Source organism: Microcaecilia unicolor, chromosome 7 (genome assembly GCF_901765095.1).
Source record: "Microcaecilia unicolor chromosome 7, aMicUni1.1, whole genome shotgun sequence".
NCBI classification, from domain to species: Eukaryota; Metazoa; Chordata; class Amphibia; order Gymnophiona; family Siphonopidae; genus Microcaecilia; species Microcaecilia unicolor.
In genome coordinates this window covers 128765175-128789696 of record NC_044037.1, presented here as the reverse complement: position 1 = coordinate 128789696, position 24522 = coordinate 128765175, and positions in this window count along the sequence as shown.

Genomic DNA, 24522 nt, shown 5'->3' with positions numbered 1-24522 from the left:
GGAAACACATTAACCAAATTGGCTTCCTTGTTTACTTACTGGGCTAGAAAGGCTCACTTCCACTCATCTTGGGCAGCTCCTCCCCCCCCCCCCCCCTCCCCCAGAGTCTTGCATCTTTCTCCCTGTTTCTTCTGCTGCCTGCAGCTGCTGTCTCCCCGTGGTCATTTTTACTGCCCTGAAGAGTTCTGCCTCTGCACCGGCGATTCAGATTCAGCCTTCTGCCAGCATCGGGGCTTCTCCTCAGGGGCGTCCTGGACTCTAATGTAACTTGCTCTTTTCCGCAGAGGTAGGAGTGAGACGCGTCTGACGAGAAAGCCCCGACGCTGGCAGAAGGCTGACTCTGAATCGCCGGTGCCGAGACAGAACTCTTCAGTGCAGTAAAAATGACGATGGAGACGGCGGGCAGCAGAAGAAACACAAGATGGTCAGAGTTGGGCTGGAAAGGCTTAGCCTCCCCAAGCCTCTTATACGGGGCGCATATGGTGCTGAGCCCCCCTAAAACCACTACCCACAACTGTACACCACTAAAATAGCCCTTACGGGTGAAGGAGGCACCTAGATGTGGGTACAGTGGGTTTCTGGTGGGTTTTGGAGGGCTCACATTTACCACCACAAGTGTAACAGGTAGGGGGGGGGATGGGCCTGAGTCCGCCTTCCTGAAGTGCACTGCACCCACTAAAACTGCTCCATGGACCTGCATATTGCTGCGATGGACCTGAGTATGACATTTGAGGCTGGCATAGAGTCTGGCACAAAATAGTTTTACAGATGTTTTTTGAGGGTGGGAGGGGGTTAGTGACCACTGGGGGAGTAAGGGGAGGTCATCCCTGATTCCCTCTGGTGGTTATCTGGTCAGTTCGAGCACCTTTTTGTGCCTTGGTCGTAAGAAAAACAGGACCAGATAAAGTCGGCCAAGAGCTCATCAGGGATGCCCTTTTTTTCTCCATTATGGGTCGAGGACGCCCATGTGTTAGGGACAAGGGGCGTAGCTACGGGTGGGCCTGGCCCACCCAATTTCAGCTCTGGCCCGCCCACCCACTTTTCCTTCAGGCCCGCGCCAGCCCCAGCTCCCATTGCCGGCCACTGCTGCTTTTCCTGATGAGCAGCAGGGCCGGCGCTACAAAAAGAAGAAGCGCTCAGCTGACTGAGCTGAGCACCAACGCAAACAACGACTCGATGAGAAAAAATGTTTTTTTAAAAACGCGGCACCGCAGGCAGCCTCGAAGCATTGGCTGCTGGCTCTGCAGGCTCCGCCTGCCTCTTACGTCACTGCCCCTGGAGCGAAGCAGGGGCAGTGACGTAAGAGACGGGAGGAGCCTGCAGAGCAAGCAGCCAATGCTTCGAGGCTGCCTGCGGTGCCGCGTTTTTTTTAAAACATTTTTTCTCATCGAGTGAGTCGTCATTTGCGTTGGCGCTCAGCTCAGTCAGCTGAGCGCTTCTTCTTTTTGTAGCGCCAGCCCTACTGCTCATCAGGAAAAGCAGCAGTGGCTGACAATGGGAGCTGGGGCTGGTGGGCCTGAATCGGGAGAGGGAAAATGGATGGCAGGATGGGGAGAAAGAGGGAAAATGGAAGGATGGGGAGAGAAAGAGGGAAAACAGATGGGAGGATGGCAGAGAAAGAGGGAAAATGGAAAGATGGGGAGAAAAAGAGGGAAAACGGAAGGATGGGGAGAGAAAGAGAAAACAGATGGAAGGATGGCAGAGAAAGAGGGAAAACAGATGGAAGGATGGCAGAGAAAGAGGGGAGATGGATGAAAGGATGCAGAGAAAAAGGGGAGAGACTGGAAGGATGTGGAGAGAGAAGGGACACTGAACAGAAAAGGGTAGAGAGATAGACACTGGTTAGAAGGAGGGAGAGAGACAATAGATGGAAGGATCGGGAGAGAGGGTAGATGGGTAGAAGGATGGGGAGAGAAAGAGGGAAGACGCTGGATGGAAGGGTAGGGAGAAAGAGGTGACACGATAGAAGGATGCAGAAAGAAAGAGGGGAGACTACTGGAAGGATGGGGAGAGAGGGGAGACACTGGAAGGATGGGGAGAGAAAGAGGAGAGCTGCTGCATGGAAAGGGGGAGTAATGAAAGATTGGAGAATAAGAGGAAGGGGCATGGGGAGAACAAGGGTGAGAAAAAGATGAAAAGCCATAAGTAGATGAAGGAAATTAAAAAATGGATAGTGAGAATGAATTAAATCTGGACACAGAGAGAGGCAGAAAAATATTGAAGAAAGCAAAGAAAAAGGAGAGAAAAATGACAAATGGCCAGGAAACCCTGGCAGAAGAGTTAAGCGAAAACAAAGGAAAGCAGAATCTAGAGACTGGGAGCAACACAATGAGAAAAAGTAAATGGCCATACAACAAAGGTAAAGAAAATAATTTTATTTTTAATTTAGGATAAAGTAATATGGTGGTAATAAAGTTTCAGAGACCAATACTTCCTTCCTTAGGTCAGGAGAGGATACCGTAACAGCATTATACTGACCTGAGGCAGGAGGTTTTGGCCTCTGAAAGCTCACTGAAAAGGATTAGGCTATTAAATAAATTGTCTGAAATCGGATGTACTGAAAAGCAGCACTTTACCCTGTGTGACAAATGCATCTGAGTGTGACTAAATTTTGCTGGGGGGGGGGGGGGGTAGAGAGAAAATTTTGTGCCCACCCACTTTGGGTTCAGGCCCACCCAAAATTGGCAGTCTGGCTACGCCACTGTTAGGCACGCCCAAGTCCCGCCTTCGCTATGCCTCCGACACGCCCCCAGGAACTTTGGTCGTCCTCGTGACGGAAAGCAATTAGGGACGCCCAAAATCGGCTTTCGATTATGCCGATTTGGACGACCCTGTGAGGACACCCATCTTCCGATTTGTTTCAAAAGATGGGCGTCCTTCTCTTTCGAAAATGAGCCTGATGGTAACCTTAAGCTCTGGGGTATTTCTTAATAATTGACTCTGCCCCCAATGTGTTACCTTAGAAACCCAGGGTTAAACATTATTTCTTTTCACCCTTTAAATTAGCTGCAGAACAAACAGAACAATCACCATTCTTTCATCACTTAAAATAGCTATGAGGTTTCTGCTTTTCCACTAGCCCTTCCCCCACTACACTATCCAGGCCAGGGTATTCTCTGTGCCCTTGTTCCCACAGGCTTCCATATAGAGTTGCCAAGTCAGTGATTTTCTCGCCCAATTGGGCTGGTTTTTAAAGTTGGTAGCAAGCAAATTTCCTGTGGTTGCTGGTTTTTGAGCCGCCCTTTAGCATGTGTGCAGATGTTTTGGGCAGTATTCAAATGAGGCTGTTATTTCCGATTCCAGGTCTATTTCCCTTTGCATTTCAAGCCTCATCCTGTGGCTCTAATAGTTTCTCTCGTTGTCCAATGCCACTCTGGGGCTCCATCCGTAGGAGAGTGTTGTAGGTGAGTCACGTGATGTCATCATCATCATCATCATATTGGGCAGTTAGAGGAGGGGGGGGCGCAGAACGAGGGCTGGCTGAGCAGTACACGTGGAGGAGAGGATGGACCTATGGAGCAAGGAGGAGGCAAAGTACATACGACGGACCCCCCCCCCCCCCTTCGTTCCTCCCCTCACATTGTGTCACTATTTTTTCAGCTACTTTTCACCTCACATCATGTCGCAATTTCTTCAGCGACCTTCTGACATTAGTTGGGCTGGGAAATTTTACTCTAAGAAAACATCTAAGGTGACTCAAAAATAAGTAGATGATGCTGCAGTGGTCTAAAAAATTTTTATTGTCCAATAACAATGACTGAACACAGCTGTTTTTTGGCCCACTGGTCTGCTTCAGGAGTCTACGCAAAAAACCCCATTTTGAATCAATTAAACACAAAGGCAAAAGTCATATATGTACATAAAAAGTATATAAAACAATGATCATAAAAATATATACAGTAATATGTATAAAATAACCCCATAAGAAAATATGTAAAATGACACAGCACAAAAGTGATAAAAACAGTAATAAAGAAGAGAGCAGATGGAGTATAAAAACATTGTGTTGTTGCAGTCAAACTGTCTGCATCTCACTCTGCAGTAAAATATGTCAGATATTGTTTAAAAACAAAGGGTACACAAACTGTAGTCTAAATGGGGTGCTAGAGACCACCAGTTAAAAATAAATAAACCAGTGAAAGAATATAAGATGCTAGAGATCACCATTGAAAAAGGAAGAAGAAATCACCATTTTAAAAAAGGAAAACCAGCATGGTAAATAAGTCAGTTGTGCAAAAGTTCTAGAGATCACTGTTAAAAATAAAGATAAAGAAAAACTCACATGACAAAATAGCCAGTAGTACAAAATACTACAATATGTAAAAAGACCACAAGGTGATACACAACAAATAAAATAAAAATGAAAAGAAACCAGTGTAACTTTGATAAAACTTATTTTCCATTGTAATTTGCAAAAAAGCTGGAAACACTGTAAGTAGCGTTGCACGCTAAAATATGATACTATAAGGCAAAACTTCTGAAAATGTAAGAATATAATTGTGTGTTACCTCTTATTATGTGCGATAAGGATATGGAAAGATATATAACTATACTAAGATGATAAGAAATGTGAAGTGAAATAAATGGAGTGACCATCTATGTATTGTTAAATCAGTAACATATCCGTCCATCATTGTGGTTTGGTATTGAAGTGCAATAATTGATTTATGACAACTATTAGATTATAGAAATGAAAGGTACAATGAATACTATAGATACCAATACGAGTATACCGTTTAAAAAAAAACTGTTCACACATTACTTCTTTTAAATTTGGCGGAACACATAAAGGTTAGTGCTGCAAACCATGATAAGTCATAACAGATGTGCTCAATGTGATTTTGTCTCATCTTCCAAAAATTTAACCTACCAATATATATCAAACGCATGATGTGATATGGAACAGAAATGAATGTGAAATAAAAGTAAGTACTATAATAAAACCAGCCTACTTAAAACTGCTGCATTTCATGAACAACTCCGCCACTCAAAGGACAGCTAATATGAAACAGTTTACATCTCAAAAAACTCTTCTCTAGACTTCTGACAGAGTATCCTTAGTCTGAAAAGCAAAGCCTCGCTAAAACATTACTGTATTGTATTTAAATCATTAATGTAACATGAGTGGTGATATCATTGCCTGTTCAAAAAAAATCCGCAATCAAGCGGAGAACTCGAACGCCCCACAGGAAAACACATATAGGTAAAAAGTGGGATGTTTGACCACGGAAATACAAATCCTGGAGACAATATCATAAAAACTTCTTTATTGAAGAAAAGACTCTACACAACTGTTGTGTTTCGGCCTACAGGCCTGCATCAGGAGTCGCTATGACGTAGAGTATTTGAATCTGAAATGCCTGAAACACGTTCCATGCTGCGCTCCTAGTGACCCGCTATGGACAAGCTTACCACGAAAGGTCTTTTTCAAGACCACTTTTGTAATATAGCCAATCACTTTACGTTTGGTTCGTCACATGGACCAAATCGTGTTTCAGGCATTTCAGATTCATATACGCTACGTCATAGCGACTCCTGATGCAGGCCTGTAGGCCGAAACACAACAGTTGTGTCGAGTCTTTTATTCAATAAAGAAGTTTTTATGATATTGTCTCCAGGATTTGTATTTCCGTGGTCAAACATCCCACTTTTTACCTATATCATTGCCTGTTCCCCATGAACAGTAAATAAAGTTGTTGCATTAAAAAAAATATATGTGTCAAAAACCTGGAGTGTTATGTGCAGAGCCAGGCACATACACCCACAAAGCTGTTGATCCCTTTCCTCAAGGGCACCTACAGTCTGAGCACATCTACATCTGGGCGTGTCTACTCTCTGGGCATATCTGCACTCCGAGCGCATCTAAAGTTTGCGCACCTATAGTCTGGGTGCGTCTACAGTGATGTCAGATGCCTTCAGCTTAAAACCAGGAACCTTGCACTGCTTCTTTACCTCGACTACTACCTTATTGGTTGTACTGGTGCGTTCTCTCACGTGCTTGCTGCCTAGCCAGGCCTCTGCTAGAACCTGACCTTGCTTCCTGACCGCCGCCTGCCTAAACCTCTACTTGGACCTGACCTTGTTTCCTGATCACCACCACCTGCCTAGACCTCTGCTTGGTCTTGACTGTGCTTCCTGCTTGCTGACTGCCTGGATCACTGCTGAGACCTGACCCTATCTGCGTTGGCTGTCTGCCTCACTCCCTTGCTGCCTAGTCTGGTCCCCTTACTGGTAATTCTTCCTGGCCAGATCCTCAAGAAGTCCTGCTGGCCGCCTGCACCCAGGGTCTTGACCTCTGGGGAATGGCAGCTATCACAGGTGAAGCACTGGACTTTGTGACTGCCTATTCTAGAACTGATCCCACACCTTCAGGCCTGGAAGTTCTGCTCTAGGATCAGCACAAGGGCTCACAACCAGTAGTTGTGCCCAGGTCGCTCGTGACAGCCCGTGACAATAAGAATATAAGCGGTGCCATACTGGGACAGACCGAATGTCTATCAAGCCCAGGATCCTGTTTTCAACAGTGGCCAATCCAGGTCACAAGTACCTGTCAAGATCCCATAACAGTACAATACATTTTATGCTGCTAGTCCTAGAAAAATTAGCACTGGATTTTCCCAAGTCCATCTTAATAATGTCTTATGGACTTTTTTTTAGGAAGATATCCAAATCTTTTTTAAACCCTGCTAAGCTAACCGCTTTTACCACATTCTTTTGCAACAAATTCCAAAGTTTAATTACGTGTTGAGTGAAGAAATACTTTCTCTGATTTGTTTTAAATTTACTGCTTTGTAGCTTCATTGTATGCCGCCTAGTCCTAGTATTTTTTGAAAGAGGAAACAAGTGATTCACATCTACCCATTCCACACCGCTCATTATTTTATAGACCTCTATCATATCTCCCCTCAGCTGTCTTTTCTCCAAGCTAAAGAGCCCTAGCCACTTTAGCCTTTCCTCATAGGGAAGTCGCCCCAACCCCTTTATCATTTTCATCGCCCTTCTCTATACCTTTTCTAATTCCACTATATCTTTTTTTGAGATGCGATGACCAGAATTGCACAGTGTATTCGAGGTGCGGTTGCACCATAGAGCAATACAAGGGCATTATAACACCCTCATTTTTGTTTTCCATTCCTTTTCTAATAATACCTAACATTCCATTTGCTTTCTTTACCGCTGCTGCACACTAAGCAGAGGGTTTCAACGTATCATCAACAATGACACCTAGATTCTTTTCCTGGTTGGTGACTCCTAACGTGGAACCTTGCATCATGTAGCTATAGTTTGGGTTCCTCTTTCCCACATGCATCACTTTACACTTGCTCACATTAAATGTCATCTGTCATTTGGATGCCCAGTCTCCTAGTCTCACAAGGTCCTCTTGTAATTTTTTTCACAATCCTCTTGCGATTTAACAAATTTGAATAATTTTGTGTCGTCAGCAAATTTAAATGCTTCACTAGTTATTCCCATATCTAGATCATTTATAAATATGTTAAAAAGCAGTGGTCCCAGTACAGACCCCTGTGGAACCCTACTATCTACCCTTCTCCATTGAGAATACTGACCATTTAACCCTACTCTCTGTTTTCCATCTTTTAACCAGTTTTTAATCCACAATAGAACACTTCCTCCTGAACACTACCATCCTGAAAAAGATGTATGGGAAAAAAGTATATATATATCAAGGGAACAGCAGAACCTTGTATTTTTAACAACTACTAATCAGCACCAATATATTTTGATTATCTAATAATGAGAAATAATTGACCATAAGGATACACATATTCATAGATATCAAACATTCCTCATTATGATTTGAAATGATGTGTAAAATACAAACCATTTGAGTACTGATAACAAAAAAGAGTCGCCAGCTCTTAAACCACAATGTTTAGAGTCCTTATGTTTAAATATATATTGAAACTGACTCGGAAAGAAGTTAACATTTAGCGAATATGGAAACATCAAGCAAAATAATATCTAACCATCAGCAATAACTTAATTATTAACATTTGGGGTTCTAGTTATAAAAATGCATTGGGATAATCTTGAAACTATGTAAACACACAGCAATTCTATTATAATCAATTACCAACAAAGGTGTTGTGTAAGGTGTGTATTTCATTAATAATGCTTATAGAACAGTACAATAGTATTTGATAATCAACCAAAACCATTAATTGAAATTAGAATTCATGTACAATCTGTATAACTTTGGAATGATTGTCACAAGCATCATCCAAATCCCTCAAAAATTGTATAACCAAAGTGACAATCTACGTGCTGTGTATTACATTAATATTGTTGGCAGATATCAGCACAGTGATGTTCAATAACCATCCTGAAACACACTATGATACACTTGCAATAAGTGAAAAATCTGTATATCTAAATATGATTTAAATCTTACAATAATTTTGTATCCAAAATAACACCTTACAAGGGGATAATATGATCAAAAAGCAGTAGTGCACACTTCAGAAATGATGTGCGAAATCTTGTTTGACCTCGCAGTTTAGTAGTTGAAGTGCTGTGGAGAGGCATTTTCGAAAGAAACATCTAAATCAGAATTTGGACGTTTTACAAAGATGTCCAAATTCCAAACAGGAAAGAAGGACATTTTCGAAAAAGATAGACGTCTATCTTTTGTGTTCGAAAATGCTATAGACATCCTGTGATTTGGACGTCCTTTTTTTGGTCCATTTTCAAATAAAAGATGTCCAAATGCAAAGCGTCCAAAGCAGAGGAGGAGTAGCTTAATGGCATTTTTGGATATGACATCTAAGTCTGAATTTGGACGTTTTCTGTAAAATGGCCAAAATCAGAACAGGAAAGGTCATTTTCTACAAAAAAAAGGTCTATCTTTTCCTTTTGAAAATGCTGTTTGGAAAAATGTTTTGTGATTTGGATGTTTTATTTTTTGGTCCATTTTCAAACAAATACATCCAAATGCAAAACGTACAAAATACACAAGAAAATCCACAATAAAGTGAAACCATTCACATGTTCTAAGTGTGGTAAAAGCTTTGGTTGTAGTGTAAATCTCAAAGTGCATCAGAAAGTCCACACAGAAGAGAAACCATTTGCATGTATAGAATCTGGTAAAAGCTTTGGTCAGAAGGTAAACCTCACAATGCACCAAAGAATACACACAGGAGTGAAACCATTTACATGTCCTGAGTGTGGTAAAAGCTTTGTTTGGAAAGAAAGCCTCACATGGCATCAGAGAATCCACACAGGGATGAAACTATTTACATGCACTGAGGAGGTAAAAGCTTCAGTTGCATTGGGACAGGTAATTAGGGAATGTACACTCTTGCTGTGAAGTATGGAAAAATAGCACTCTGGTATTTAGATATATGTGTGAGACCTCCTTTTCATCTATAGATCTGAATTCAAATCCCAAATCTATTGATAAACAATTGACACAAGGCTCAGGTAGAATAGTGGAGAAGTGACATCCCAGGCAAGCAATAAGGCATCCTTGGGGGCACTGCAGTGGACTTTATAAAATGCTCCCAGGTACACATCTCACCATTGCTCCCTTACCTTGTCTGCTGAACCCCCACCCCCCCCCCCCAAAAAAAAAAAACCACTATCCCCAACTGTACACCACTACCAAAGCCCTTACAGGTGAAGGGAGCACCAATACGTGGGTACATTGGGTTTCTGGTGGGTTTTGGAGGGCTCACAGTTTCCTCCACAAGTGTAACAAGTAGGGGGAGGTAGAAGCCTGGGTCCACCTGTCAGCAGTGCACTGCACCACTACTAAACTACTCCAGGGACCTGCATGCTATTCTAATTGACCTGAGTATAACATCTAAGGCTGGCATAGAAGCTGGCAAGTAATATTTTTAATCACATATTTTGGGGTAGGACGGGGATAATGACCACTTGGGGAGTAAGGGGAGGTGATCCCTGAGTCCCTCCAGTGGTCATCTGGTCATTTGGGACACCTCTTGTGTGGAGTAGAGGAGTAGCCTAGTGGTTAGTGCAGCAGACTTAGATTCTTCGAGTAGTGAGTTCAATTCCCACTGCAGCTATTCGCTATAAAAACAGGTCTAGCTCAAAACATCTGTTTTAATCTTGGACATCTTTGTTTTGTTCCATTATTGCTGAAAGACGTCCATGTCTTAGGAAGGTCCAAGTCCTGCCTTGATCATGCCCCTGGCATGCCCCCTTGAGATTTGGTCGGACTTCAGAGAATGACATCCAAAAAGAGGTTTCGATAATACTGATTTGGATGTTTCTGTGAGATAAACGTCCAAATGCTGACTTATGTCACTTTTTGAACATCTATCTCTTTTGAAAATGAGCCTGATAGTGTACTAAAGTAGCATATAGAAAATGTTTGTGCTTTGACACTATGTTTGAAGTAACTAGCCTTATATTAACCAACTACTAATGGTCCGAATGATAGTTGATGTTATATAAAAACATATATTGTACTTGAATGGCAGATATAAATACTATAACTATAATGTGTGATCTTTAACCATATTCTAACTACTGGGAAGGTTTATTGAAATAAAGTTGTTCTAAATTATCAGATATGAGCACTTTAAATGGTGTCAGATCTAGTTCTGCATTCAAGCCGTTTGGAGTGACTGTATTTATATTATAAATATAATGCTGTTCCTCCTGTAATAATATATTTTCTATATCTCCTCCTCTCCATTTGATCTGCACCTGTTTAATTATGAAATATGTTAAATCTTCCGTGGTGAGGTACTAATGGTGCAGATTGAATGTTTCTATTCATGCATGAACTATGTTCTATCAGTCTTGTTTTTACCATTCTTTTTGTCTTGCCCGCATATAAATGTTTACAAGGGCAGATAATGACATAAATCACATTAGTTGAATTACAGTTCGTTGTATGTTTAAGCTGATAAATCCAATTTGTAACTGGATGTATAAAGTCCCTTAATACAAGATAATGTTGGCATTCTGTGCATCTGCCACGTCTTCTGCTGTATTTTCTTCAGGTAAAGTAGAAGGAACAAGTCTCTCTCTGAGGTTTCTATTTCTTAAATGTGCAATCACAGGTCTCTTATTCTTGAAGCAAGGGTGTGTTTCCAAAACGTTCCAGTTTTTCAAAATAATCTTGCAGAACTGATTAGAAAAACATGAAAATTTCATAATACAAACCAAATCTGGTCTCTTTCTGCTATTCTTGTTGGTGAGTAATGTGCTTCTGTCTTGTGCTCTGGCCTTCTTAAAACTATATTCTATACAATCTTCTGGATTTTTTCTGTTTCTGAAACAATGTAGCATTGAAATGGCCTGGATTTCAAAATCATCAAAATTTGTGCAGAGATGACAAAGATGCAGGAATTGTGAATAAACTAGATTGGCTTTCAAGTTGTGGTTGTGAAAACTATTAAAATGGAGATATGTAATTTTGTCTTTAGGCTTTTTAGATTTCAACTATTTTTATTGATGAATGCATATGTTAAACATTTCCTTATCAATCAGTATAAATCTGGTAATGAACAATTCAAACTTGCACTAATACATCTGAACATCTATCATCAAAGTTTTATCAAACATTTTCCCTTCCCCCCCCCCCATCCCTGCCCTCCTTTCTTCTAATATATTTGTTAGCATATTCATGTACATTTAGAGGTTCCGTGCATAACAATGGCCAATAAACTTATATATTAAATTCTAAGAATGTACCAGATTACAACATATGTATTGTTCAACAAAGTTCCAAATAAAGCATGAACTGCGGACAAAACTCTGTAGTCGTTGTTTATTACTGCACTGCTGTATTGAGCTTCATCCCCTCCCCACCCTGTATTGTAATTCATCAATTCCACAATTTATGGGCCTCAGAACAGGAGAAACACATCGCACCATTTTAATGCCACTATCACTATCCTACCCCCTAGCTCCCCCCCCCCCCGTACTGTATCTACCCCCTCTTCCTTCCCACCCCCTTCAGTCCCCCAACTGAGGTATCCTCCAGAGATTAACCAACATGTAATCTATTCCCACCCCTCCCGGAATCAAAGGGAATTTAGTACCATACTTCTACCCCTTGTACGTAATGACTGAATATATGGGCCCCATATGTCCAAAAAAGTCTTCCTCCTCCTAGAGGAGCCTCGTGCCCCCCGGCGTTCAAAAAGCATCAGCTCATGAAATCTATTTCTCCAGTGCCAGAAATCCGGGAGAGAACTGCCCACCCACTGACTGAGAAGCAGCCGTTTACCAACCAAACAGGCCTTACGAACCAAGTGCTTCCCAGACCTGCCCTGCAAGACAAAGATCTCATACTTATCCAGCAGTATTCCTACCGGGGAACATACAATCTTAGAGCCCAGCAAAAAAGACAATGCAAGATAGCGATCCAAAAATGCTGTACCTGATAACACTCCCACAAACAATGGAATAGAGATCCCGGTAAGCTCCCACACTTCTCGCATAAAGGGTTTTCCACCCCGCCCATCTGAAAAAGCTGAGTTTTTGTAAGGTATGCTCTGTGAAGAATTCGGTATTGACATACACAGAGGCCCGCATTACCCGTCATCTCTGGAATCCGAGAAGTCAATATATCAAAATCCAAGGACAGTCCCGGTCTAGCTAAATCTCGAGCCCAGCGGGTTTCTATTAACTCTCTGTCCTTCATAAGTGGCAGTTTCCCAAACAACTTATACAACTTTGAGACCAAAAGCCAATCCGTTCCCTCCCCCCCTTCCAAAAATTGTCTCACCCGGTGACAATGTCTGGATCGCAAAGCCTCCAAATCTAAGGACCTCACATAATGTGCTATCTGCTGATAAGCAAAAATATTGTTCATATCATAACCGATACCTAAAGCTCCCAAGTTTAACAATGTCCCTGTTCATTCAAAAGATGTTCCAGACGACTAATGCCCAACTGCCCCCAAACTCAAAATATCCTACTATCCATCCCGGGCTTAAAAAATAAGTTCCCACAAATTGGTAACATGTCCGACGTATCTTTCTGCAAGCCCCAAATACCCATCAGATCTTTCCAAAGAGTCCGCAAAGATGTCAACAGCAAGCTATTCCACAGATGTTCCGGAATGTGAGCTCTAGGTGCCTGTAGTAGAAAATAGAAATGACAAGGGGCAAAGAACTGTCCCTCTATTCTTCGAGGTGTGTAATCTTCTCGGTCAAAAAACCAGTCCCCAAAGTGCTGCAATAGACATGCCCTATTATAACGTTTCAAGTCTGGTATTCCCAGTCCCCCCTCTCTTCAGTGGCCCATCAACAAGGGTAATGGTAGTTTAGCCTTTTTCCCTCCCCAGCAATACCGTCTAAGCAGACAATATAACAATTTAAGATCTCGTTGACATATGAGGACAGGCAATAACCTCAAACAGTAAAGCCACCTGGGGAATTCCACCATCCGAAACAACTGAATGCATCCATAGAGTGTGAGGGGCAAAGTCACCCAACTACGCAGCCGCACAGTCTATTCACATTCAAGCGATATATATCAAATGGGTTCATGGACAGCCAAATTCCCAGATAACAAAACGAACCCTGCACCCACCTAAGCGGAAAGGTCTGTCCCCACTCCCTTCTCTGCTCCTCTTGAGAGGCCAATGCCAAAAATTTTGTATAATTAAGTTTGAACCCCGAATAATCGCCAAATTCTTGAAAGAGTTCCAACAAAGCTTTGAGCGACTGGGAGGGTTGCATCAAGTGCACCAGCAAGTCATCTGCAAAGGCTGACAGCAAAAATTGAGAGACCCCTATCGGTACCCCCTTGATCTCTGGATGGGATTGTATCGCTCTAACCAGGGGATCTAAGGATAGCACAAACAATAAAGGAGAAAGCGGACAACCTTGCCTTGTGCCTCGAAAGAAGTTAATGAACGGAAGCTCACACCCTTTACCCAGACGTATGCCAAAGGTTCCAAATACAGCACCCGAATTGCGTCTAGAAAAAACCCTGGATACCATATTGCTTCAGAGTCTCAAACAAATAGGGCCATCTCACCATGTCAAAACCTTTCTCCGCATCAAAGCTGATTAACAGAGAAGCCAAACGCTTATATTTCACAGTCTCTAGGGAGGCCAATATAGCACGTATATTTCGAACCGCTGTCCTCCCCCTCACAAACCCTAATTGATCCTCTTCTACCAGGTCTAGGAGCACCCGGGTCAACCTATTTGCCAATATTATAGCATACAACTTGGCATCCACGTTAAGAAGGGAAATTGGTCTATATGACCCGGGGTCTGTCATGTTCTTACCAGCCTTCGGGATGACTACAATATTTGGAAAAACTAAATATGAAAGTGCAAAACCCTTAAGAGAGAAACTTCACTGGCTCCAACTTAAGGAACGCATTGAGTTCAAGATCTGCACGATTTGTGCACAAAATCATTCATGCAGATGCCCCAATCTACATGCTAAACCTCGTGGACCTACCTCCCAGAAATGCCACAAAATCGTCCCTCAAATTTCTCAATCTGCACTTCCCCAGCTGTAAAGGTCTAAAATACAAGCTGATGTATGCCACTACCTTCTCTTACATGAGCACGCAGTTATGGAATGCATTACCCACAGACCTGAAAACAATTGAGGATATAACTAACTTTCGCAAATCTCTGGACATATTTCTTCAACAAGACCTACACAGAGAACCAATAGCCCCAATAATCCACCTCACCAATCCATCCAGTTATGAAAGTCCACCTTCTAAACTTACTCGCCCAATCACTTCCTTCTTCTTCCCCTTACTTATTCTCTACACATTACTAATTGTATCTGATATCCTGGAATGACAATATCATAACTAAACTATGTAAGCCACATTGAGCCTGCAAATAGGTGGGAAAATGTGGGATACAAATGCAATAAATAATAATAATAGTTTTCATGACAATAAACAATTTTAGTTTATTGCCTCTGCTTGTCTGGACTAAGAATCCTGGTGGTTTGTATGTTGGGTCTATGAGTGCTTTCTAGGAAGTGTGGAACCACTAGGAGTACATAAGTACATAAGTAGTGCCATACTGGGAAAGACCAAAGGTCCATCTAGCCCAGCATCCTGTCACCGACAGTGGCCAATCCAGGTCAAGGGCACCTGGCACGCTCCCCAAACGTAAAAACATTCCAGACAAGTTATACCTAAAAATGAGGAATTTTTCCAGTCCATTTAATAGCGGTCTATGGACTTGTCCTTTAGGAATCTATCTAACCCCTTTTTAAACTCCGTCAAGCTAACCGCCCGTACCACGTTCTCCGGCAATGAATTCCAGAGTCTAATTACACGTTGGGTGAAGAAAAATTTTCTCCGATTCGTTTTAAATTTACCACACTGTAGCTTCAACTCATGCCCTCTAGTCCTAGTATTTTTGGATAGCGTGAACAGTCGCTTCACATCCACCCGATCCATTCCACTCATTATTTTATACACTTCTATCATATCTCCCCTCAGCCGTCTCTTCTCCAAGCTGAAAAGCCCTAGCCTTCTCAGCCTCTCTTCATAGGAAAGTCGTCCCATCCCCACTATCATTTTCGTCGCCCTTCGCTGTACCTTTTCCAATTCTACTATATCTTTTTTGAGATACGGAGACCAGTACTGAACACAATACTCCAGGTGCGGTCGCACCATGGAGCGATACAACGGCATTATAACATCCGCACACCTGGACTCCATACCCTTCTTAATAACACCCAACATTCTATTCGCTTTCCTAGCCGCAGCAGCACACTGAGCAGAAGGTTTCAGCGTATCATCGACGACGACACCCAGATCCCTTTCTTGATCCGTAACTCCTAACGCGGAACCTTGCAAGTATGGCCCCAGTAACCTAGAAATCACTGGGGAACACCTTGAGAGTGGAAGACTCGCCCAGAGGTGGTTGGGACCCAGTCAGTGGGAAGAGGGTGCTAATGTAGAGCACATGTGGCAGGTGCAGGCGGACTTGAGCTGTGCTGAAGATAGACCCTTTATGTGGCCATGGTGTAGCCCCAGACAGGTGTAGGCATTTCATGACAGTAGTTGTAACAAAGAGGGGCATAATCGAATGTCGCCGGTGATCTATTTTGGTGGCGGCACAACAGCTGGCCGGAGCCGTATTATCGAAAAAGATGGCCGGCCATCTTTTTTCCGATAATACGGTTTAGCCCGGCCAAATGCCAGAGTTCACCGGGTTTCAGATCGCCGGTTTTGTTTTTCAGCGATAATGAAAAAAAATGCCAGCCATCTCAAACCCGGCAAAATCCAAGGCATTTGGTCATGGGAGGAGCCAGCATTTGTAGTGCACTTGTCCCCCTGACATGCCAGGACACCAACCGGGCACCCTAGGGGGCACTTCTAAAAAAAATTTTTAAATACAAAAAAAAGCTCCCAGGTGCATAGCTCCCTTACCTTGGATGCTGAGCCCCCCAAATCCCCCCAAACCCTACACCCTACAACTCTACACCCTTATGGGTGAAGGGAGGCACCTACATGTGGGTACAGTGGGTTTTGGGGGGGTTTGGAGGGCTCAACACTTAGCACCACAAGTGTAACAGGTAGGGGGGGAAGGACCTGGGTCTGCCTGCCTGAAGTGCCCTGTACCCATTAAAAACTGCTCCAGGGACTTGCATACTGCTGTCAGGGAGCTGGGTATGACATTTGAGGCTGGCATACAGGCTGGTAAAAAAAGGTTTTGATTTGTATTTTTTTAGTGTGGGAGGGGGTTGGTGACCACTGGGGGAGTAAGGGGAGGTCATCCCCCATTCCCTCCGGTGGTCATCTGGTGAGTTGGGGCACCTTTTTGAGGCTTGGTCGTGAAAATAAAAGGACCAAGTAAACCCAGCAAAATACTGCTTAATGCCGCTTTTTTTTCCATTATCCACAAAAGCCGGCCATCTGGTAGCCACGCCCATGCCTGCCCATGTCCCGCCTTCGCTACGCCGCCGACACACCCCCTTGAACTTTCGCCGGCGAGGCAACGGGAAAGCGGCAATGCTGTCAAAAAAGCTGCTTTCGATTATACCGATTTCTCCACTTTTGAGAGATCGCCGACCATCTCCCAATTTATGTCGGGAAATGGCCGGCGATCACTTTCAAAAATAAGCCTGATAGTAACATAGTAAATGACTGCAGATAAAGACCTGTACAGTCAATCCAGTCTGCCCAACAAGATAAACTCATTTTACATGGTATGTGATATGTATACCCGAGTTTGATTTGTCCTTGCCTTTCTCAGGGCACAGGCCGTAGAAGTCTGCCCAGTACTGTTCTTGTACTAAGTTCTGAAACTAACACTGAAGCCCCTTATAATTTACACTCCAGCCCATCCCTATCTATTCAGTCACGATGAAGGCGTAGACCATAGAAGTATGCCCAGCTCCCGTTTTGTTTCCCAATTACCAGGCTCGCCACCCAATCTCCGCTAAGATTCCATGGAACCATTCTTTCTAAACTGGATTCCTTTGTGTTTATCCCACGCATGTTTGAATTCCATTACCATTTTCATCTCCACCACCTCCGGCGGGAGGGCATTCCACTTATCCACCACCCTCTCTGTGAAAAAATATTTCCTGACATTAGTCCTGAGTCTGCCCCCCCTTCAACTTCAATTCATGTCCTCAAGTTCTACCTCCTTCCCGTCTCCGAAAAAGGTTCATTTGCAGATTAATACCTTTCAAATATTTGAACGTCTGTATCATGTCACCCCTGTTTCTCCTTTCTTCCAAGGTATACATGTTCAGGTCAGCAAGTCTCTCCTCGTACTGTTTGCAACACAAATCCCATACCATTTGTGTAGCTTTTCTTTGCACCACTTCCAGTCTTTTTACATCTTTAGCAAGATACGGCCTCCAAAACTGAACACAATACTCCAAGTGGGGCCTCACCAACGACTTGTAGAGGGGCATCAACACCGCCTTTCTTCTGCTGGTTATGCCCCTCTCTATGCAGCCTAGCATCCTTCTGGCCACGGGCATCGCTTTGTCGCATTGTTTCTTCACCTTCAGATCCTCGGACACCAACACCCCAAGATCTCTCTCCTGAGTTGAGCTTACTAATCTCTCCCCTCCTATCCGGTATCTCTTTTTTGGGTTTCCGCACCCCAAGTTCATCACTCTACACTTCTTTGCATTAAATTTTAACTGCCAGGCCCTCGACCATTCTTCTAACGTTCGGAGATCCCTTCTCATCGTTTCTACTCCCTACAGGATATCCACTCTATTGGCTATTTTCGTGTCATCCGCAAAAAGGCACACCTTTCCTTCCAACCCTTCAGCAATATCTCCCACAAACATATTAAACAGAATATGCCCCAGTCACATCCTCAACCTCTCTCTTTCCACTGCAACTGTCCCTGACGCCTTCAAACATGCTGTGGTCACACCGGTCCTCAAAAAACCATCATTGGACCCTTCCTCTCCTTCCAACTACCGTCCCATCTCCCTCATACCCTTCCTCTCCAAGTTACTTGAGCGTGCCATTCACAGCCGCTGCCTTGATTTTCTTTCCTCTCATGCCATCCTTGATCCGCTTCAATCCGGCTTTCGCCCTCTACATTCGACTGAAACAGCGCTCACTAAAGTCTGTAATAATCTATTCCTTGCCAAATCCATAGGCCATTACTCCATCCTTATCCTGCTTGATCTTTCCGCTGCTTTTGACACTGTCAATCATAGTCTTCTTCTTGCCACACTGTCCTCGTTTGGATTTCATGGCTCTGTTCTTTCCTGGTTCTCCTCTTATCTCTCCCACGTACCTTCAGAGTATATTCTGGTGGATCATCCTCCACCCCTGTCCCACTCTCAGTTGGAGTTCCTCAGGGATCTGTCCTTGGCCCCCTTCTTTTTTCCATTTACGCTTCTTCCCTGGGCTCTCTGATCTCATCTCACGGTTTCCAGTACCATCTTTATGCCGATGACACTCAGCTCTACCTCTCCACACCTGACATTACTGCTGAAACCCAGGCCAAAGTTTCAGCCTGCTTGACCGACATAGCTGCCTGGATGTCACACCGCCACCTGAAACTGAACATGACATGGCCAAAACTGAGCTTACTGTCTTTCCCCCCAAGCCCACCTCGCCCCTCCCCCCATTCTTTATTTCAGTAGATGGCACCCTCATCCTACCTGTCTCATCTGTTCGCAACCTAGGAGTCATCTTTGATTTCTCCCTCTCCTTTTCCGCTAACATCCAGCAGATGGCCAAAACCTGTCGCTTCTTTGTCTACAACATTAGCAAAATTCGCCCCTTCCTCTCTGAATACGCTACCAGAACCCTTATCCAAACCCTTGTCACCTCTCGCTTGGATTATTGCAACTTGCTTCTCACTGGTCTTCCGCTCAGCCATCTCTCTCCTCTCCAGTCTGTCCAAAATTCTGCAGCAAGACTTATTTTCCACCAAAATCGTTTTACCCACACTAGCTCACTCCTCAAGTCACTTCACTGGCTCCCTGTCTGCTTCCGCGTACAGTTCAAACTTCTCTTACTGACCTTTAAATGCATCCATTCTGCAGCCCCCCCGTTACCTCTCCTCTCTCATCTCTCCCTACATTCCTCCCCGTAAACTCCGCTCACTGGACAAATCTCTCTTGTCGTCCCCCTTCTCCTCCACTGCTAATTCCAGGCTTCGTTCCTTTTCCCTCGCAGCACCTTATGCCTGGAATGGACTTCCTGAGCCTGTACGCCTAGCTCCATCTCTACCTGTTTTCAAATCTACTGTACATTTGTCCTTTAGATTGTAAGCTCCTTGAGCAGGGACTGTCCTTCTATGTTAAATTGTACAGCGCTGCGTAACCCTAGTAGCACTTTAGAAATGTCAAGTAGTAGTTTTCAAATTTATGCTGAAAACCCACCATTTCACCACTGCTTTTGGCTCCTAACCACTACTCAATTCCCCTATCCTTGTTCCTTCTCACCCTGTACTTTCCTCGCCCTTAATTGTCTTGTCTGTCTGTATTTTTAGATTGTAAGCTCTATCGAGCAGGGACTGTCTCTCTGTGTCAGGTGTTCAGCGCTGCGTGCGTCTGGTAGTGCTATACAAATGTTAATAATAATAATAACTCCACTGCTCACCTTCCTTTCCTCCGAGCGGATTCCATTTGCCACCACCCTCTGCCACCTGTCGGTCAACCAGTTTCTGTTTGTGCAGCGCTGCGTTATGTTTGTGCAGCGCTGCGTATGCCTTGTAGCGCTATAGAAATGCTAAATAGTAGTAGTAGTATCCAGTTTATCACTTTCGGTCCTAAGTTCAACCCTTTCAGCTTATTCATAAGTCTTCTGTGGGGGACCATATCAAAGGCATGTCCCTCATCCAGTTCTTTGGTCACCCAGTCAAATAGTCAATAAGATTCGTTTGGCAGGATTTTCCTTTGGTAAAGCTATGTTGCCTCGGGTCCTGTAACCCGTCGGCTTCTAGAAAGTTAACTATCCTTTCTTTCAGCAGCGACTCCATTATTTTTCCTACCACCGACGTGAGACTTACCAGTCTGTAGTTTCCCACATCGTCTCTATCTCCACTTTTGTGAAGAGGGATCACATCCACTCATCTCCAATCTCGCAGAACCTCTCCCGTCTCTAAAGATCTATTAAATAAATCTTTAAAAGGTCCTGCCAGGACCTCTCTGAGCTCCTTCAGTATCCTGGGATGTATCCCATCCGGCCCCATAGCTTTGTCCACCTTCAGATTCTCAAGCTGTTTATAAACTCTTTCTTCCGTAAATGGCACAGTGTCCACTCCATTCCCAGATGTTCCCTCAGCAGCCAACCGTGGTCCTTCTCCAGGATTTTCCTCCGTGAACACAGGAGAGAAATAATTGTTTAGCACGTTCGCTTTATCTTCATCACTCTCCACATAGCCATTCTCATTATCTTTCAGTCTCGCAATTCCATTCCTCTCTCTTCTCCTTTCTCCAATATATCTGAAAAAGGTCTTGTCACCTCTCTTTACATCTTTAGCCATTTTTTTCTTCCGCTTACGCTTTCGCTAGCCATATTTCCCTCTTCGCTTCTTTGAGTTTAATCCAATAATCTTTTCCGTGATCCTCTCGTTGCTTTCTTTTGTACTTCTTAAACAAAGCCTCTTTTGCTCTTATTTTTTCAGCTACTTGTTTGGGGAACCATATAGGCTTCCTGTGTTTCTTGTTTTTGTTTACTTTCCTCACAAAAAGATCACTTGCCATATTTATAGCAGCCTTTAGCTTGGACCACTGTTTTTCCACTTCTCCTACGCCTTCCCATGCCCACAGCTCCTTCTCCAGGTATTCCCCCATTTTATCAAAATCAGTACGTCTGAAATCCAGTATTGTGCGTCCACACTCCGCCTTCGCCCTTACATCAAACCATATGGTATAATGATCACTATTACATAGGTGGGCACCTACCTGGATATCGGAAACACTACCCCCATGTCACGTTTTCCAGGCAGGAACTGGGTTTGTGAGCCCTTGGGCCACTGCCGAGGAGCGGCAGTGGCAGGCAAAACCACCCCACACAGGGATAAGACAGAGCTCTGACAGGGCCAGCTAGACTTCACCCGCGCTTGACCACCATTCCTCGGGAGTTGAGCCCCTGAGTGCAGGTGGCCGGCAGGACTTACCGGACAGGGCCGGAACTGGATACCAGCAGGATACACACAGGGAGGCTAGGCAGAATACTAGACTTGGACTCTCAGACAGACTAGGGACAGAACTGAAAGCTGCAAGCAGCCACTGAAACAGGGAACAAAACCTGATAGATAAGGGACAGGACTGAAAGCTGCCAGGCAGCCACTGAACAAGAAACACAGTCAACCTGGAACTAGACAAAGACATACAAACAAGAAACAATACTGGGAAACAAGCAATACAGTACAAGAAGCTACACAAAGACTAAACTAGAATCAGGCGAAAATACAAACTATAAACTGGACTAGGCAGAAGTGCAGCAAGCACCAACAAACCAGGGCCTTAAGCGATACAAAGGCAAGCACAGAAGTTTCTAGGTGATTAATAAAGCCCATCAGCACCTGAGGCTCAGCTGCAGCAATCTCAAGGCAACTACGGGTGCTGTTCAGGCACAAACAAGAAAGACAAGTCTGGCAGCCTGGAAGATCCGGACCGGACTGGGCTGAAGCCTGAAACGGGTAGGGCCAGCCAGACAGTCTATGGCAGCCACCGGTTCTGGTCGGCAGAGGACAAGGGGAGCACAAACCAAGAAGCAGGCAGAAAGCATACTGAAGCATAGAGAGGCTCAACATACACAGGTGCAGCACAGAGGAGCAATCAGAGCCATGCTGGAAGCAGCCAGCACACAGAGACAGAGACAGAGCTAAGTCAGGCAACACACACAGGTGCAGTATAATGGACTAATTAGAGCCACGCTGGAAGCAGCCAGCACACAGAGACAGAACTAACTCAGAAAGGACAGACAGAAGCCAGCTCAGAAGCTGACCCCCAGAAATAAGGTAAGTCTGAGAGGGGTCACGACCACAGATTTGACACCCCATTAGTGAGCACTGGATCCAGCATCGACCCTTCCCTCGTGGGTTCCGTCACAATTTGTCTGAGAAAGGCACTTTAACAGGCATCCACAATCTCCCTACTTCTTTGTGATTCCGCAGACGTTCCAATCCACGTCAGACAAATTGGAATCTCCCAACAGTAGCACCTCCCCTTTCATACCAATCTTTTGAATATCTTCTATCAGATCTTTGTCTAACTTCTCCGTTTGCGCAGGAGGTCTGTAGATAACCCCCTTGTGGATACAGGTTCCGTTTTAATATCTGCAAAATTCGCCCTTTCCTTTCTGAGCACAGTACCAGAACCATCATCCACACTCTTATCAACCTCTCACTTAGACTATTGCAACTTGCTTCTCACAGGTCTCCCACTTAGCCATCTCTCTCCTCTTCAATCTGTTCAAAATTCTGCTGCACAACTAATATTCCGCAAGTGTCGTTATGCTCATATTAGCCATCTCCTCGAGTCACTTCACTGGCTTCTGCATACAGTTTCCGCATACAGTTCAAACTCCTCTTATTGACCTATAAGTGCATTCACTCTGCAGCTCCTCAGTACCTCTCCACTCTCATCTCTCCCTACATTCCTCCCTGGGAACTCCGTTCACTGGGTAAATCTCTCTTATCTGCACCCTTCTCCTCCAATGCTAACTCCAGACTCCGTTCCTTTTATCTTGCTTTGATTTGCTTACTTTATTTATTTTTTGTCTATTAGATTGTAAGCTCTTTGAGCAGGGACTGTCTTTCTTCTATGTTTGTGCAGTGCTGCGTATGCCTTGTAGCGCTATAGAAATGCTAAATAGTAGTAGTAGTAGTAGTAGCTGCACCATATGCCTGGAATAGACTTCCTGAGCCGGTACGTCAAGCTCCATCTCTGGCCGTCTTCAAATCTAAGCTAAAAACCCACCTTTTTGATGCTGCTTTATTTTATCATCCTCACTTTAATATTCCCTTATCTCTTGTTTGTCTTGTATGTCTATCCTAATTAGATTGCAAGCTCTGTTGAGCAGGGACTGTCTCTTCATGTTCAAGTGTACAGCGCTGCGTACATCTAGTAGCGCTTTAAAAATGATAAGTAGTAGTAGTAGTCTTGTCTTTCCAGGACGATCCATAAAGCTTCTTCATTTCCCCAGGTTCCCCACATTTCAGCCGCTCTGATATTGTCTCTCACATACAGAGCCACTCCTCCACCTCTTCGGTCCTCTCTATCCTTCCTAAAAAGATTATAGCCCGGTACAGTCACATCCGATTCATGAGAATCATTGAACCACGTCGCCATAATAGCAACAATATCCAAATTTCTTCAAACATCAGGGCTTGCAAGTCTTGAACCTTTTTACTTAGACTACAAGCATTTGTGCACATAGCTTTCCATGTGCTTAGTGAGTTTGGGTGGTATTTTATATTTACATGACCTTTCCTTCCGTCATCATGTTTATTCTGAGGGTGACTTTCCGAAAACCCCTGTTTCCTTTTGTCACCCCCACCCTTTAGTTTAAATGTCTAGAAACATACTGTCTGAATTTCTCCCCAAGGATCCTTTTTCTCATCACAGAAAGGTGTAGCCCATCATTACAATACAGCCTGTTATTTTTCCATGTAATACTCTATTCTCCTATGTATCTAAAACCTTCTTCTTTACACCAAGACTCAAGCCACTTATTGAATTCCACTGTTTTGAGTAGTCTTTCCTCTCCCCTCCCCAACATAGGAATTACTTCAGAAAAGGCCACAGTCCGAACCAAAGATTTCAGTCCCTCCCCAAGCTTCTGGAACACTCCCTGTGCTGTAAACTTGCTATTGTTGGCCAGGTCATTTGTCCCCAGGTGAATTACAACATCAGCGTTTGAAGCCTCGCTCTCTTCTCGGATCACTTTCAGTATTTGGTCTGTACATCTTGTAGCTGAAGATCCTGGAAGACATTTCACTACGTTGGAACCCCTGAACTGTGTTCCTAAGTTAATGCCTCTGATAATGGAGTCTCCGAGCAGTAATAATTTTCTGCTTTTCACAATTCTGTCATCAGTTGGGGGATGTTTCTGGGGTTGTGCTACTTTCATTGCCTCTGGTTCTA